Source organism: Pelophylax lessonae, assembly GCF_965119305.1.
Source record: "Pelophylax lessonae genome assembly, chromosome: 2".
NCBI classification, from domain to species: domain Eukaryota; kingdom Metazoa; phylum Chordata; class Amphibia; order Anura; family Ranidae; genus Pelophylax; species Pelophylax lessonae.
The window spans coordinates 517,688,162-517,706,108 of record NC_138769.1 but is presented as its reverse complement, the minus strand read 5'-3'; positions in this window follow the sequence as shown (position 1 = coordinate 517,706,108).

Below are 17,947 nucleotides of genomic sequence, written 5' to 3'. Positions count from 1 at the left end.
ACTCCTCTGGTTTTACCAGTAGCGTTGGCCAAATAAAATTGAGGGTATTTAGGGTGAACAAACAAAGGTCTGTAAGATGCCGGGAAGTGAGTCTCCTGAGTGAATGCAATGTCAATGTGGTGAGAGTGGTACAGATTGAAAATCTTACGTCTCTTCGACGGGGAATGAATCCCTTGGACATTGTGAGAGGCAATCTTCCAAGGACGGGAGGCGGTATTCGGGGTCGTCATCGATTCAGCAGAACAAGAGGAGCTGAGGGTGGAGCAAAGCAACGAGTCCAGAGCCGTTCAAGGCGGGCAGCGAAGCTCAAACATGGCGACAGTCCTGGAAGCTGTAAACCCTGTAGGGAAAAGTTAGAGAGACCCCCGGTGACCTGAGGGGGGGGAGAAGGGAAGGAAAGGGGAGAGAGAAAAAGAAACCAAATGAAAAGAGAAAACAAGCACACATACTGTAACATTAGCCAACATTTAGTGAAAGAAAAAATCCCCACCCAATTCAGGAGAGGTAGGCCAGATCCCACCAACCCCTGAAACCCATAGATGTCTTCGAGGAGCGAAGGCATCAGCTCCACTCTACGTGGGGAAAAAAGACCCAGGAAGAGACGGAGCGAGGCGCAGCAGAAATCCCGCTGTGGCCAGACACCCCAAGGAAGAGGAAAAAGGCAAAAGACAAAAATACACATTTCAGGAAAGTATAAACAGCCGAAGGTTACCACCTGAAGGGTCCAATGGCAATTACTGACAATGGGGGCGTAACCCCCCCACTATGTTAGCATAGCAATACAATTTCATAGAAAAAAAAAAAAAAAACAGTATCAGAATATGTCCAACACCCTTGAGCAACAAAACAAAAACAATACTGACCCCCCCAAAAAAAAGGGGGGGGGGTCATATGTAAGGATAGTTAATGTAGGAAAGTAACCGTGGGGCCTAGCCCCTCACAGGTAAGAAATCAGGAGCGAGTCCTGCAAGGAAAAAGTGGAGAGACAACCCAGATGTGGAGAATATCTAGGGAGGTTTAGCGTCTTTGGCCCTCTTGAACTGCTGCTTCTGCCAAGCTGGAACCAGGGGGCTCTGAGGAGAAGGGCGTTTGAAGGAGCCGGAGCTTCTGTTAGGAGCGGAGGAGTTGGGGTCTTGAGTGATGAGGCCGAGCTTTAGGAGGAGCTGTTCGCCATCCGGAAGAGCCGAGAAGCTGTAGGTACGTTGTTGGTGAAGAAAAGTAAGACGGAAGGGAAAGGACCACCAATATTTGATTGCCTTCTGTTGCAAAACTTGAAGGAGTGGTTTGAGGGATCGCCTTTTCTGAATAGTAGTAGGCGACAAATCCGCAAATATTTGGATAGTGTGGCCTTGGATAGACAGATGGTCGGAGCGGCGCGCAATCCTCATGACCGCCTCTTTTACTTTAAAAAAGTGTGGCTTAACAATAATGTCCCTTGGGGAACCGTCAGGGAGAGGGGCTCTCAGGGCTCTATGAGCTCTATCCAGTTCCAGGCGGTGAGGCGGTATGTCAGGAATCAAGTCTCGGATGAAGGCGGTAACGGCATCATCAATATCTTTAACACTTTCAGGTAATCCCCTGATCCTAAAATTATATCTCCTGGAGCGATTCTCAAGCTCATCAATTTTTGATAAAGCAGTGTCCAGTTGATCATGTAAATCCTGCATCCTGGCTGAGTTTTGGTTGACTTTAAGGACAGTCTGGTCCGATTTCAGTTCAATAGCCTCCAGTCTGGATCCCAGGTTCTGGAGATCATTGTGGATGGCAGAGGTTATTTGGGAAGCAGTCTGTGCCAGGCCCTGTGTGAGCATCTGGGAAAAGGTAGCCATAAGATAGGAAAAATCCTGCTGGTGAGGATGAGGAAGAGGCAGGGGGCTCTGTGACAGGAGCTGCATAGCAGGGTAGGCCGCAGCCGGGGACTGAGTTAGTTCCCCAAGGGTCCTCTCCAGGAGTGAGACTGTGGAGGCAGGGGACAGGATCTAGGGCAAGTCCAGGGGGGTGGTCGGGCAGTCATCCACTGACCTGTGTGGTGTGGTGGGTGTCGGATCATCCGAAATGTCTTCCTAATCCTCCGGTCCCGCGCTATGAGGAGAAGAGGCCGCCATCTTGGGGCTGGCAGGGCGGGAGGCCTCCGAAAAGAACTGGCAAGAGAGGTCCCTACGGACCTGGGAACCGGACATCGGGGGTCCCCGGAGGTGCCGCGGGTGTTCCGGAGCCGATCGGTGCCCGGAGGAAGCAGGTACGTGCTGGTGAGCGCTGCGGGGCTGTCAGTCAGCACACAGCGGGACGGAGATCCCTGATCAAGCGGCCATACAGGGAGCTGCCGCGCATGCGCCTCCCCCCATACCACTTTAAGGCTTCATGCACACAAGGCATCAGAAAAAACGAGCTGCAAAGCCACTTCTAACGCCAGGAAAAAGCAGCTGTAAAAACTTGCTTTTAGTAGCTTATTCCATTGGTGTTATTGCACGTTTGGCCACGTTGCTTTTAGCAGCATTTTTTACTGCCTCCATTCAAAATCAATGGTTCCCTATGGGAGCCTATTGATTTGAATGGAAGGCGCACCGCAAGTCGGATCAGGATGATCCGACTTGCAGCGCGACTTGCGCTGTGAGAATCTTGAGGGGGAACTCCAAGCCAAAATGGGAAAAAACGGTGCAGGGGTCCCCCCCAGGTTCCAAACCAGGCCCTTCGGGTCTGGTATGGAATTTGAGGGTAACTCCACACCGAAAAAACGGCGTGGGGTCCCCCCCAAAATCCATACCAAACCCTTATCCGAGCATGCAGCGCGGCATGCAAGGAAAGGGGAGGGGACGAGCGAGCGCCCCCACCCCCCCTGGACCATACCAGGCCACACGCCTTCAACATGGGGGGTGTGGGTGCTTTACACCCCCCCACCCCAAAGCACCTTGCCCCCATGTTGATGAGGACAAGGGCCTCTTCCCGACAACCCTGGCCGGTGGTTTTGGGGGTCTGCGGGCAGGGGGCCCATTGGAATCTGGAAGCCCCCTTTAACAAGGGGGCCCCCCAGACCCCGGACCCCCTCCCTATGTGAATTGGTATGGGGTACATTGTACCCCTACCCATTCACCCCATAAAAGGCAGTGTATGTAAATAATGACAGGAGACGTTTTGAAAAGTTTATTAAAAATCTTCATTCGGTCTTCTCCGCTCTGGTCTTCTCCTTTCCAGTCTTCTCCTCCCTGCTCTCCTGGTCTTCTCCTCTCTGCTCTTCTGGTCTTCTGCCCTCCGCTCTTCTGCTCTTTTGCCTCCTCTAGTCTTCTTCTTCCTCCGGTCCTCCTCCGACGCTGTCCCCGGTGATTATGCCGGTCTCCGGTCTCTGCAGCTTATTATAAAGCCATTAGGGGCGTGGCCTCCCGATGACGTCACCGGGAGGCCCCGTCCCCTCCCACTAACAGGCCAGGTTTGCAAGATAACGGAAATACATCACTGGTTATGTAATTTTCTGCTCAGTGATTGCAATATTCTAGTCTGCATCTCGGGTGCTGTGTATTTGCGCTCTATGGTGATTCCATCTAGGTATTATCTTCTTAGGATCACTTTCTGGTGTGCCTCATGGTGTTTCCTGCAGTGTAAATAGTGCTGGTGATCAGCTGTGGCTCTTTCCCTTAGCCCCCCATATGTATTGCGTCAGACGTCGCTGGCCCATCTTCTTTTCCTGACAATGACAGTTGTGTGGAAACAAGTTGGGTGGAGCTTGTGGCCAGTGACGTTATTGTACATGCTAGTGGAAGTTCTGGCGGCGCCATTTATGTTTCTGTCAATGCGAGTTACTGATATCCACATGTAAGCTTAATAAATGTTATCTTGCTTTTATTGGTTGCACTTAGAGGTTCTGTTCTTCCTCTTCTATAAATACTTACCATTGTGATGCTGCTGTGGAATGGAAAGGGAACCAGCCAGGAGAACAAATGTGAAGACAGTACAGGAGCCTCACAGATTGAAGGGATATCTCATAGCGTATTGCTGTGTGTTAGCTGTGCTCATTTGATCTCATTTGCTTGAGATAAAATCTTTTTGGTAAGAAGTGTGCAAATTCTGGTGGCGTGGATTTTTTAACAACACTGGCTCCTTTTGGGATTTGTATGGGGTTCTGATTATTTACATTTGATTTGAACATCACTTTTAGTGACTTTAATTCACCTATGTGGACTTTAGAGGAATTTTTCCTTATCTATATACTATATATGTGGATTGCTTCAATATTCTATTTAAAGAGATTGTGCACCTCTTTTTGAGTATTGGTAAGTATATTTTGTATGCAGATATTGTTTGTGTGCAGCTGTCATTTCCTTTATACACTTTTTTTTTTTTTAATTCTAATTTTATTGAGTTTTCAAAAGGATTAACAACAAAACCAATAACAGGATAAGTAGGATAAGCAGGTAGGTAGGTAAGGATAGGCATGAGGGGGGGGGGGGGTGTTACATACAAGAACACTGGTAACTAAATTCAGTGTATTATACACTTTTTTTTATAGGTAAGCAAAGGCATAGGGATAGCAGAGACATCACTGCCAAAATGTTGACTTTTTTGAGCTAATACTACTACTGTTCCTTCCCTTATATAGCTGATGACAAATTGGGGAACTGTAATTTGGCTTTGAGTACTATCAGATCAATCATGCGTGCCAGGTCAGTTGGGTTTTTCATTTTGGTAGTGGGCATTGTTATTGATAGTAGACTTAAAATTAGGGACTTTTTTGGGGAATTTTTATTTGTACCACCTGTAGGGTGGGCAGTATCTGGGGGTCTGCTTGTTTTTAAAGGACACTTCCAGATTCTAATAAACCCCCTGTCCACAGATCCCCCTACAGCCACCAGTTCAGAGTTGTGGGGGAAAAAAAACTGCTCAAGGCCCAGTGTAAAAAATTGTACTGGTACATGATTCTCAGGATTTTATCCTAGAAAATGTGCATTTTGGATTTGACAGATTTTGGCTTTCAATTGTCTTCAATGGGGTCCTGGTTTAGCTTCTGGAATCCTTTGAAGTTCACTAAACTCAGCTCAGATCACTGCGATTTTGTCTGTGATTACAAATTGCATGGCAATCTCAGCACAACACACAGAATGCATTTAGGTGCCATTATCCCTCCATGCAATGGGATTCTGCCGTGATTGTTCTGTAACAGGATTGTGCAGAAATTGCAGAAGCTTGTGCCTTCAAAAATCACATGAAGGTTTTTGACCAAAAAGGAGCAGGAGCAAAATTAAAGCTAATGTTGACAAAATTTAGCCAAAGGCACAAATCATTGTTTTCACAATAAAAATGAGTTAGCTATTTTCACCCACTCATTTCTAGTCCAGACATATATCGCTAGCAACAAAAGTTACATTTTTTAAAATGAGCTAGATAAAGCAATCAACTTATCCGATTTCCAAAAAAGTTGGAAATTATCCTTACACAATTTATTTTAAAGCACTGTCATTGATACAAGACATACAGTAATGTTTGCCTATTCTAACAGATACATCTGAGTATATTTCTTAGGTTTTTGCTCAACTTATTATTTATAATATTATTTATTATTATTTGAAGAATAGGTCTCAGTGAGTTCCAGTTCCCCAGTGTTTAATCATTATTTCCTAATTTGCTCTACAATATTCTTTTTTTTCTTCTTTAAAGCCTGTGATTTATATGAAATTAAGATAATGCATATGTACATGGTTTAACTACATTTATTGCAAAATGTGGAACTCTCTTTTGTCAGTATTTAATACTAGGAGAGTAAAATGCATAGTCTGTCACCTTTCTTCTTCTTAGATGCTCTATTTTGTCTCATGCTATCTTCCTACTTATCAATCTGTTATCTTTTTTGTTTATCTTTCTGTGTCTCCTTTTTGTGTTTGCTTTACTGCTAATCTAATGGGAATATTAAAAAGATAAGGATGTGCGCTGATCCTTGATCTGAGTTTAGAAAAGAGGATTGATCATGCAGTGTGAAACAATTCATGTATTAATAATATGTAATCTTTTGACTTTGAAAAGAACACATATAATGAAATATAAGTGAGCTACCGAAATAAAAAATACAAAAATGAATGTTGTCAGATATAATACTTTAGTGCATTATGGTGTAATTTTACAGAAAAAAAAAAAAAAACATACATGTGACAACTTTAACCTGCAGGTAACAATTTAGATTGATGTGTTGTCCTCTGTGTGCTGGCGTTTTCATTTCAATGGCCTCCTAAGTCCAAACAGACCCATTTTTTATAGTGCACAGAATCCTAAGAGATATATTTTACAGGTGGTCTTCGAACCATATTTTATGTGCCAGTAGACACATTAAAATTCAGTTCTATTTTGATAACAATTTATCACTCTGCTTGAAAAAGCCACAGGATCTCCAGCACTGAAACCCCAAAGGCTGCAAACCAAATGTTAAGACTATTATTTTATACAGCAAAAAGCTATGATTTTTTATTTTTTTTTCCATAGTTAGTCTAATATGCCTTTATTTTCCGATAATTACCTTGTTCACCTTACACATTATTTATCAAAATCCTTTTTTTTTTATTTTATTTTAACAAACGTATGTAAGCTTCAACATCACATATATTAGGGTTTAAAGTAAATCCATGGTATAAAAAAAAAATATTTACCAGCCTCTTACAGTGTGCAAAAGGTTCCTCTAGGCTCCTAAATATTAGTTTCATTTCTTTAGAGCACTCTGGAAGCCTGAAAAATAGAGGTTCACTTATATTTAAAAAATGACAAGCTTTAGAAGGTGATGACTCTGGCCCCACCTCCTAAGCATCACTACAGTATTAGTTTACGTATCACATTAATGAGCCAACATTGAGGCAGAGAAGAAAAGGCAGTATACTATTTGCAAATCAGTGCACCCCAGTTTATCAGGTTCCTGGGGCATGCAAAAAATTGGATTGCAGGCAACAGAATGTGATCTTAATGCAATGTCAGTGGTTATTTTATATTTTAGCCTTCAGGTTCACTTTAATCAGTCATTAGGCAGAGACTGTGGGGTTAATTTACTAATCAGATTCCAGGTTTTAATGTCAAAGTTTAACCTCCCTGGCGGTCTGATTATGTTAGGATTTCTGTGCTAAAAGCAGTACATTGTTTTGCATGGAAATCTGTTTTATATTTTAAAACACATCTTCCCCTGCGATCCCCCGCCATCCTCCCCTGCCGTCCTCCAGCCATCCTCCCACCATCCTCACACTCTCTCCCCGCTGTGTGCTCGGCCGATGTCGGCACCCGTCTTCCGGTTCCCTTCCCTGTGAGCATTGCGATGCAGGGGGGTGGAACCAGCGGCAATTTCAAAAATGTAAATACACAAATGACATGATACCAAGTTGTAATCCTAACCGATTACACTGTATCATGCCATTTTACCACAAGATTGCACCTGGTGACTTTTCCAGTGCCCTGCCTGTGCTTTTCTAGTTCTTTGTGCCTGGAAAATTGAGAATGACCATGGCATCCAAAAAGCATTTTTTTTGTGCTTTTAGTCAAACTGGAAAACAGCAACAGTGAAATGGAGTTACTTGAAGAACTGAGCGATAGCGATTAGTGGGAAAATTCATCATCGGGTACGGAAAGTGGCGATTCTGATGTATCTTTCTGGCACATAGCTCCGTTGGAAATTGTGAAGAATCATTTGATATACTTCCCCAATTCCACAAACTATGTGCCAGAAAGAGACATCAGAATTGTCGCTGTCGTTACTTCTCATACCTGATGGCGATTTTCTCACGAATCGCTATCGCTCAGTCCTTCAAATAACTCTGTTTCACTGTCACTGTTTTCCAGTTCGTCTAAAAGCGCTTTTGCGCAAAAAAAAAAATGCTTTTTTGGACAGCATGGTCGTTCTCTATTTCCCAGGTACAAAGCACTGGAAAAGCACAGGCAGGGCACTGGGAAAGTCACCAGGTGCAATTCTGTGCTGAAATGTCCTGATACAGTGTAATCCATTAGGATCACAGCTTTGTATCATGTCACTTGTGTATTTATACTTTTGAATTTGCCACCGGTTCCACCCCCCTGCATCACAACGCTCGCAGGGAGGGAACCGGAAGACAGGTGTCGGCATCGGCTGTGCACAGAGCCGTGAGAGAGTGTGAGGATGCCGGGGAGGACGGCGGGGGATCGCAGGGAAGGTGAGTAACATTCTGGGGTAATCCCGAGTGTGGCTTGGGGTTACCGCTTTTGGTACTGAAAGTTAACCTGAGCCACACTCAGGAATACCGCTAGGAAAGTTATTTGAGCAAGCTGAAGTTGAAAGCTGATTGGCTGCCATGCACAGCTGCACCAGATTGTGCAGTCCCCAGTTTTAGTAAATCAACCCCAATGTATTTGAAATATTTTTTTTTTTTTACTAACATACTTTCCAAAGTAAAGATACACTATGCATAATAAGATACACTATGCTTAATAAACATTCAGTTTGCTAAGTCAACAGCATCTATTCCTTTAGTAAATCAACCTCCATCCCTAAACACTCAATCGTTTTTCAATTTTAGAGTGATTTAGTTTAAAAAGAATAAAAACAATCTGAAGGTTTCTGGCCACTTCCTTATTCATTTCCATATTTGGTGATTACCTTTTTTTTTCCCAATACCAACAATTTGCAATGTTTTTATTATTGTTTGTGTTCATTATCATTAGTTTTTTTTTATATTTTAATATGCTATAGATTGTCATACTTTGAAAATGGATTAAACAGTAAATATTCACACATTTCTCTCTACTTTGTGATTTTGGGTTTCCTGAGTCTATTAAAATTAGGATAAAATTTAGTCTGCAGCAGCAGAGGATTCAACGGGAACTAATACCTTACTGAACAGGTTGGACAATTTAATAACATCATAGCAATTGAAGAGCTGATGACTGTTGATAATAGAATACACCAAAGCTTTACACAAACCTGGTCAGCATAGATAATATTTTGTAATTCATGAGAATATATGAATAAAATCTTGTAATAACATCCTCCTGTACAATTAGGACAGGTTTAGATCCAATTATTTTTCTGTCTTTACCCTAAAGTATGAAAATGTAAACCTTATTAATGAACTTCTCTCCCTTTTTATCTGCTAAATATATCTTTAGAAGTGTTTTGTTACATCTGTTTTAACCACTTGACCTCCTATTTTTTTGCCATATAAATAAAAAAAGACAAAATATTTTGAAAAAAAAAAACTATTTTCTAAATGTATGCATTTTAAGAAATCACATTTCTGCATACATTTAGACCAAAATGTATTATGCTACATGTCTTTGGTAAAATAAAACCCAATAAGTGTGTATTAATTAGTTTGTGTGAAGGTTATAGTGTCTACTAATTGATCACTCCGGGTGTTCTGATGGCCTATCTCATTTCTTGAGGCCCTTAACCACTTAAGAACCAAGCCTATTTCTGACACATGTTGTTTACAAGTTAAAAATCAGTAGAAACATACTTAGAACCCCCAAACATATATATATACAGGGCTTTTTTTCTCTGAGAATAGGTGCAGGAACTCCCACTTTTTAAGTCATCCCTTGTCTCCATCTGCTACCCACCTCCCAAGTACCGTTCCTTGGTTTCACCCCCTACCCACCTCTCAGTACCACCCCTTTTAGAGAATACAGAACCATGCCATGTGGTGTTAAGTAATTTGTATGCAATTGAATGCAATGATAAAAAAGCACAATAGTCCCCATCCCAGCCACACTAGATCCCCCCCAGCAAAAAAATACCCACCCAGCAACAATAGATAACCCCCCCCCGGCAAACAATAGACACCACCCAGCAACAATAGGTTGCCCCCCAGCAATAATAGACCCCCCCAGCAGCAATATATCCCCCTAGGAACAAAATACCCTGCCCCAGCAACAATAGATCCAACCAGCAATAATAGATCCCTGGTACAAAATAACACTTTAGCTACAATAGATCCACCCCAGCAGCAACAATGGAACTTCCAGCAGCAAGCAACAATAGACCTCTCCCTTACCAGTAGATCCTTACCAACAACAATTGATCCCTCAGCATTATAGGACGCCCTAAGCAACAATAGACCCCCATGCAAAAATCGTTACAATAGATCCTCCAGAAGTCAGCATCAAAGACCCTCACCATTACATGTATTCAGTGCTGGAGGTGCCAGAACTGCGTTCCCCCACGTTCCTGCTGAAAAAAAGCCCTATATATATATATATATATATATATATATATATGAATAAAATGGCGGTCATTGCAATATTTGTTGTCACACAGTATTTGCGCTGTGGTCTTTCAAATGCAATTTGTTTGGAAAAAATACATTTCACTGCATTTAAAAAAAACAAAAACTAAACAGTAAAGTTAGCTCAATTTTTTTGTATATTGTAAAAGATGATATCTGCCTGAGTAAATAGATACCTAACATGTTACAGTTTAAAATTGCGCACACTCGTGGATTGGCAACAAACTACCATACTTAACAATCTCCATTTCAAAAAAATGTTAACGGTTACCAGTTTAGAGTTACAGAGGAAACCTTTTTCCAGAATTTTCTCTCTCGCCCTGGTGATCGTGGTGATACCTCACATGTGTGGTTGGAACACTGTTTTCATTTGCGGTTGCGACTTAGGTATGCGTTTTCCTTTGTGCGCAAGCACTGTTTTTTAAAAAAAAAAGTCCGATCACTTTTATTTCCGTCACAAGAAATTAAAACATTCCTTGTGACAGTAAAAGGCAGTGACAGGTACTCTTTATGGAGGGATCGGGGATCTAAAAGACCCCAGACCCCTCCACTACACTTCAAAGTATTCAAAATGCTGAAATCAGCATTTTTGAATACTGTCACTTTTTTTAAGTCAGCGCCGTTAGCAGCCGAGTAAACCAGAAGTGACTTTGTGAGGTCACTTCCAGGTTACTACATCGGAGACCTGAGCAAAGCTGAATCCAGCTTTGCTCAGGACTCCAACCAGCCTTCAGATGTGTCTGCTGGTTGCTCGGGTCTCCTGGTGGGATAACGGCTCGCTGGGATAACGGCTGAGTGGCTGCTGAGCCGCATCGGCTGTTATCACCTGACAGCCAACCACCGTCTCTAAAAAATGGTACCAAGATGATGCCTGCAGCTGCAGGCATCATCCCGGCACAACCACTTCTGCAAGCCGATGTATAGGTACGTCGGTTTCCGGGAAGTGGTTAAACTGCCAGGACAATACAAATACTCACATTACACATTTTTGTAAAGTAGACAGTCTGAGGTATTTAGTACAAGGCTGTAAATTTTTTTTAAGTTTACATTTTTTGTCAAAATGTTTTTCGGAAAATTAAGTAATTAAATAAAATTATTTTTTTTCACACTTTTTTTTACCTTCTGTCATTAATGCGGTACAGCATCATCATATGACTGGTGTGGTGGTGATCAGGCATACTGACTGGTAGCAGTAAAAAAAACAAGTTGTGTTTTAAATGCTCTTTTTTAGTACACCCGTAATTGCCTTTGTGTATAAGCCACATAGGCAAACATAGAGGTGGTTTGCTGAAAAAAAAAAAAAAGGTATGTAAAAGCAGTCTTTTTTTATGCCCAGTGTACATGAGCCGAAAAGGAAATGTTGAGGTATTACTTAGATGTATGAAATTTTTTTTTTTTTTTTTATTAATTTGCCTTGGCATACACATTAAAGGAGAAGTAAAGCCAAAACCCATTTTGCTGTACTTCTCCTATGGATCACAGGAGTGCAGTTCATTTTGCACTCCTGTGACCCATTTTTAGCACACAGCTGTCTGAAGTCCGCTGTCTGCTGATGTCACAGAGCCAGTCCAGGCTCTGGCTTCATCATGACCATGGAGTTGGGATCCTTCCACATGCCTGGACTGGCACCTGGCTCAGCCTCTCAGAGAGCTGCTAAGAGCCTGAGTCAGCTGCTTTCCGCCCCCTCCACAGGGGGGGGCAGAGCAGAGAGCTGCTGACTGACCACAAAGCTGCAAGAACCGAGTGATCGGCAGTGTTCAATCACTCGGTTCTCAGTGTTAGAGGCACCGGGGGACAGATGCAGCATTGGACCAATGCTGCATCCACCTAGGTAAGTATGAATCTAAAAATAAAAAATAAACATACATCTCTTTTAGCAACTTTTTGCCTCATCTTTCATTTTTGTTTCAACTTCTTATCTCATGCCTTTGGTGTTTTTTTTTTTGCTTTTCCTATTTAAAGCTGAACTTCAGGCAAACATCTAAATACACTGATGATTTATACTCTATATTATATTCAGGTAGTTATACAAGTTGTATAAAAAAAATAAAAACAAAATTGCATATAATTAATTATTTACAAATACAGCTCTGAATTAATGTGTCTTTTATACTTGCATGCCTGTGTTACCTACTATATTACAAGTTCTAACCACCATTAGCTTGATATTTTATTTCTGCTGTAACATTATGAGTGTATTTTTTTTTCTTTGTGGGAATTTTTCAACAAATTATATAAATTCAGTTATGCAAAAAAATAATTATTCTGATTCTAAAAATAAGAAGGATGAAAAATAAGTGTTATCAGTTCAGTATGTGTCATATAATATTAAAAAGGATGTTTTTAAGAATGAAATAAAGGTTATCAAAATGTATTGAATAAAACTGTTAATGCTTCTCTTTTAACAAATACTGTACATAAATGGATTACGTTTTTTTTTTTTTTTTGTTCTTGCCTCGAGTACAGCTTAAAGAGGAGTTCCAGCCTAAAAAAAAAAATAAAAGTCAGCAGCTACAAATACTGCAGTTGCTGACTTTTAATATAAGGGCACTTACTCATCCAGGTATCCCACAATGTCTGCAATCAGAGCTGATTCATCCATGGTGTGGATGTGGATACAGGTGCTGGCATTTTCACAGGAAAGGAACCATGCACAAGTTGTGCTATGCTTTCTAAATGGTCCCGCTGTTTTCTAGGACCTGTGTATCTCCCAGAAAGGCAGCGGAGGAGAAGGAGGAAGGGCCGGAAATTTCATAGATCGTCACAATCATTGTGCGGCGATGTTACCCAGAAATGGAGTGGAGTGGGTACCTGGTTTTGACAGGTATCTGCTCCCTCCTCCTCCCACCCCCCTCCCCCCAAAAAGTGCCAAATGTGGCAGTGGAGGGGGGGAGGGGGAGAACAAGTGGAGCTTCCCTTTTTGGGTGAAGCTCCACTTTAACATATGCAGCTATTGAAACCTGAAAATGTTGATATGACTTATTAACATACAACTTGTGTTGGCAGTTGAATTCACTTGATTACTTATATTTATTGCACATTTGGTTTTCAAATTAAGCTACACTTGACCAAATTTGGCCTAAGTTTGATTTTTATTTTTGTATATTTTCTGCAGCAGCAAAATGTGCCTGTTTTACCCTCATATTTTTTTCTGGCTTTTTTGTATTCAGAAACTATCTTCAAGACCACTGACAGACATTTTAATTTTCCCATTAATTTACCTTCACTAAAACACTCATACAATTCAGAGTACCTCTTAGATTTAAATTTACTGTGTCCTTGCTGTTGACTAATATTCTGGACTCTGCAAGTGTCTCTTGGCCATATTTGTGTGATTTAAATATTCTCATCCAAAGATGTAATGCAGCACACCTACTTATATAAGTGCACCTACGTACTCCTCTTCCTCTTATGCAAACTGCATTCTTGTGTAAGAATAATACTGAGATTTAATGATGTGTGATGTTCAAGGCCATATTCAATGTTCTTCTGCTCTAGTTCATTCCAGTTAGTGATTTGTTTGCTGCATTCTCAACAGAACATAAATGTCTTTATATTTGTTAACACTGCTGTTTATTCTATCTGTCAGGAAAAGCACAAAGGATATTTCAAATCATTTTTTTCTCATTTTTAAAATGCGTTCCTGTCAGTTGCCTTGCATTTCACTTCCAAGAGAAACACAAAATGCTATAAGTGCTTGTGGCACAATGAAGAATGTTTGAAAATACATTTGTGTGTTTGCATATTGCTGTAAATCTGATGAAAAGGATTTTGATGCATTTATAAGAATTTCTGCACCTGTAGATTATTGGACTACAATACAAAGAAAGTTAAATAAAACATGACCCGTGTATAGGACTCCAGAGAATAGTCCTGGATAAGACATATTTCTCACCACTGTTTAGGCTGTGGGTCTCTTAAGGAGCAGTGGAAACCAATCAGGTGGGCATTTTAGGGAGGTACGAACAGCCCAATGAGTGTGTTGAATGAGAAGTAGACCAGTGAGATTTTCTTGAAAAAGCTCTCAATCTCACTACTTCCAGAAAAGTGTGGCTACCTGAGAACCATGTGTGGAGCATTCCTTCTCTTGGCTGGTGTTGTTTGCCTTGTGTCATTGATCCTAGATCAGTGACTAAGAGAAGCTTTTTATTTATGCTGAAGAAAAAGCCTCCTTATGTTTATTTGCTACTATATGCCCTATGTTATAGGGTTTATGTCTAAAGAGTAGTTAAGACAATATTTAGGGCTTCTATAGTTACAGTATATAGTACTATAAAAATAATTTCTCCCCCTATAATGAAGAGGATGTGACTGAAACCTTTGCACATACAAAAATAACTAAATATGTTTAAGAAATAATAAGTAAGCAAATGAGTGTAGAGCCCTGGAGATTTTTGTTCCAAAGCATGGAAATATTGGTGGCCCAGTATAAGAAGTTCCTCCTCCCCCATCTGTTAAACGCAGCCAAAGGGTTGATCCCAAAGTATCGGTGCACACCGAAAATACCTAGTATGATGGATGGCTTCAGAAAGTAGATGATAAGCATGGGATAGAAAAAATAATGCATATAAGGGAGGATACTTTGGATAGTTAGTATGGGAAAATGGTTAGCATTTAGGAAATCAGATTTACTGAGTAAATGAACTCAATTCGATTTCCTAAATGCTAACCATTTGTAAAAGAACAAAGATTACCCATGTAGTCAGAAATAAATAAATACAGCTGGGGGTATTAACTCTCACCTGCATGTTATGAGTGGAGTACTGCAAAATAGGATCCAGGGGGTGGCTTTCTTATTTTATTTTGTTTGTTTTTTTTGGGGTTTTTTTGGGGGCGGGGGTTATGGGGCAAAGTTTACTTTGTATGCTAAATAGAAGCTAATTGATCGTGTTTTTTGTTTTTTTATTATTAGTATATTTTATATGTTAAATATATATAGAGTTAGATAAATATATAGAGAGATAATAGATAACATTTATTTTTCATATTCCTTTGAGAAATATGTATGCTACAGTGCAGATTACCTAAATGTGAAGCCCAGTGTAGAAGCGGTCAGTTTTTCAAACTCGTGAACTTAAGTTTTGCAGCAAATTTAGGGTAAAAAAAATCCTTCTCAACCTTCTCTAGAGTACATCCCCCTGTATGTACAAATTTTATTTTAAATACATTCAATAAATGATTAAATTTTAATGTATTGGTTCTCTGGATTTCCTTCTCCCAAATTAGCCTAGAAACCCCTACTTTATCTTTAGATAGTTGTGGTTGCATATATTGGGGCATGGGCTTACTATCACGGTAAATCTCTTTTCTTCTCTAGAGTTGTGTCACCCACTCTTGATGGTGGGGGTACTAGAGATATAAACCTACACTAGTGACTCCAAGCATTGGAAACGGAAAAATGAGGTTGTTTAAACTTCCTAGAGGAACATATCTTGGAAAGCACTTGGATCAGTTGATTCCATGACTATTGACACTGTAATCATGGATGTTCAAGAATCTTAAAAGAACAAAGCCAATGAATCTGGACATGCTAGCAATATTCCACTTATTATATGTCATATAACAGTAAGTGATGTAAGTAGAGTTGGACTTTACCTGTTGCTGCCTAAGTTTGATTGTTCATATGTTGAAAGAAGCAAGTTTTTCTTACCTTTCACCTATTTCTTCCAATATGTGTATATCTGGCATCTATCTATGATCACTGTAGCAGCCAATAAAGTGTAATGTGTATGTCTGGTTATTTAAGAGAACACGAAAGACAGTAAGGTTGCCTGCTGTGCTATGTTGAAAAATATTGGTAAGAAATCACTTCAGCAAAAGACTAACTCTTGAAAATCCAAACTTGCAATTTGAAACGGTTCAGGCATAGTTCAGTGAGGTTTCAAAATCCAATACACTCTTAAGTTTCAAGCGTGTCAATCAATCTTCCACAATAAATACAGATCTGTCTGGTCCAGTTTGTTTTTCTGTAGGCCTAGGTATATTAATAACATAGAATAAAATCCTCTCTTGGTTGATGTTTTCCTTTAACCCCAAGTTCAAGTTGCCGCAGTTTAGTTCATTATGCAATCAATGCAACTCAGCATAAATGTATTTATAACAAATCAAAAAGTACAAAAGCACAGATAGATTTAAAGGGTAACTCCACTTATGTGGCAAAAAGAAAGTGAATAGAAAAATAATATAGATAAAAAAAGTGGTAAAAAGGCACTGGTGATCTTAGATGTAACGATGACTATATCAGACCTAATTATATTTATCTGATGTAAAATTAAATAAATTATTAGGTGATCACATATAAAAACAACTACAAAATCACATGAAATATCATAAGAAATGGTATAAATGCCGGTGGCACATATGTGTGCAATACATACAGTATAATATCAAAATTATAAAAATTTATAAAATCAATATTTACTTAACCACTTTACCGCTATGTACCGGAGTACTACTGCGGCAAAGTGGCTCGTTCCCGTCTGACGACGTAGACCTACGTCGCCAGACTCCTCCCCCTGTAGGCGGCGCTCGCGCGCTGCTGGAGGCACGCTCCCGCTGTTTTCATTCACAGCGGGAGTCGGGCCAGGGGAGGAGCAGCGGCGATCGCCGCTGCTCTGCCCCGATCGTCGGGGAATCCAGTTTGGAGATCCGCCCGCCTGTGTAAACAGAGCGGGCGGATCTCCTCAGTGACAGGGAGTGACAGATCGGAGTGTTCAGCATAGCTGGACATCCGATCTGTCCCTGTCTCACACAGTCACCTCCCCCCCCACACGTCAGTAAGTACCAGGCATACATTAACCCCCCCCTCTCCAATAAAATTAACCCCTTCCCTGCCAGTGTTATTTTGACAGTAACAGTGCATATTTATAGCACTGATTACTGCAGTAATGTCACTGGTACCCCCAAAAGTGTCAAAAATGTCAGTCAAGGGTCCGATCTGTCTGCCGCAATGTCACAGTCCCGCAAAAAAAAATCGCAGATCGCCGCCATTACTCGTTAAAAAAAAAACACCAAAAATGACAGAAATCTTTCCCTTTGTTAGTAAACGCAATAACTTTTGCGCAAACCAATCAAAATACGCTTATTGCGATTTATTTTACCAAACATGGGTAGCAGAAAACAAATTGGCCAAAAATGTTAAAAAAAATTGGTTTTTACATTTTTTTGGGGGGGAATTTCATATAAAAAAATGTTAAAAATATTGTTATTTTTTCAAAATAAACGCTATTTTTTTGTTTATAGCGCAAAAAGTAAAAATCGCATAGGTGATCAAATACCACCAAAAGAAAGCTCTGTTTGTGGGGAAAAAAGGTCGTAAATTTCGTTTGGGTACGGTGTCGCATGACCGCGCAATTGTCAGTTAATGTCGCACAGCGCCGAATCGCAAAAAGTGACCCAGACGTAAGACAGCAAAATGCTCTAGTGGTAAAGTGGTTAAAGTGCAAGTGACACACAGCGTGTTTGTGCGAGATTAAATAAAGTGCTTGTTCGTGCGGCAAAAAATGATAATATATACCATATATTAATTTATATAACCTGTAAAAAACAATCAGAAAGTTGTGAAATCTATTTAAGTGCTTATAAAGTGCTTAATGATGTGCTGTAGTCCAAGCCAATAACCAATTCATGCACAAAGAAAATATTTGTTGCTCGGATCTTAAGTGCTCCAGTGATTGGGTGTGCCACTCTTTGCTTCTTACCGAATTCAGGTAGGTCGCAAGGACCCCAAACGC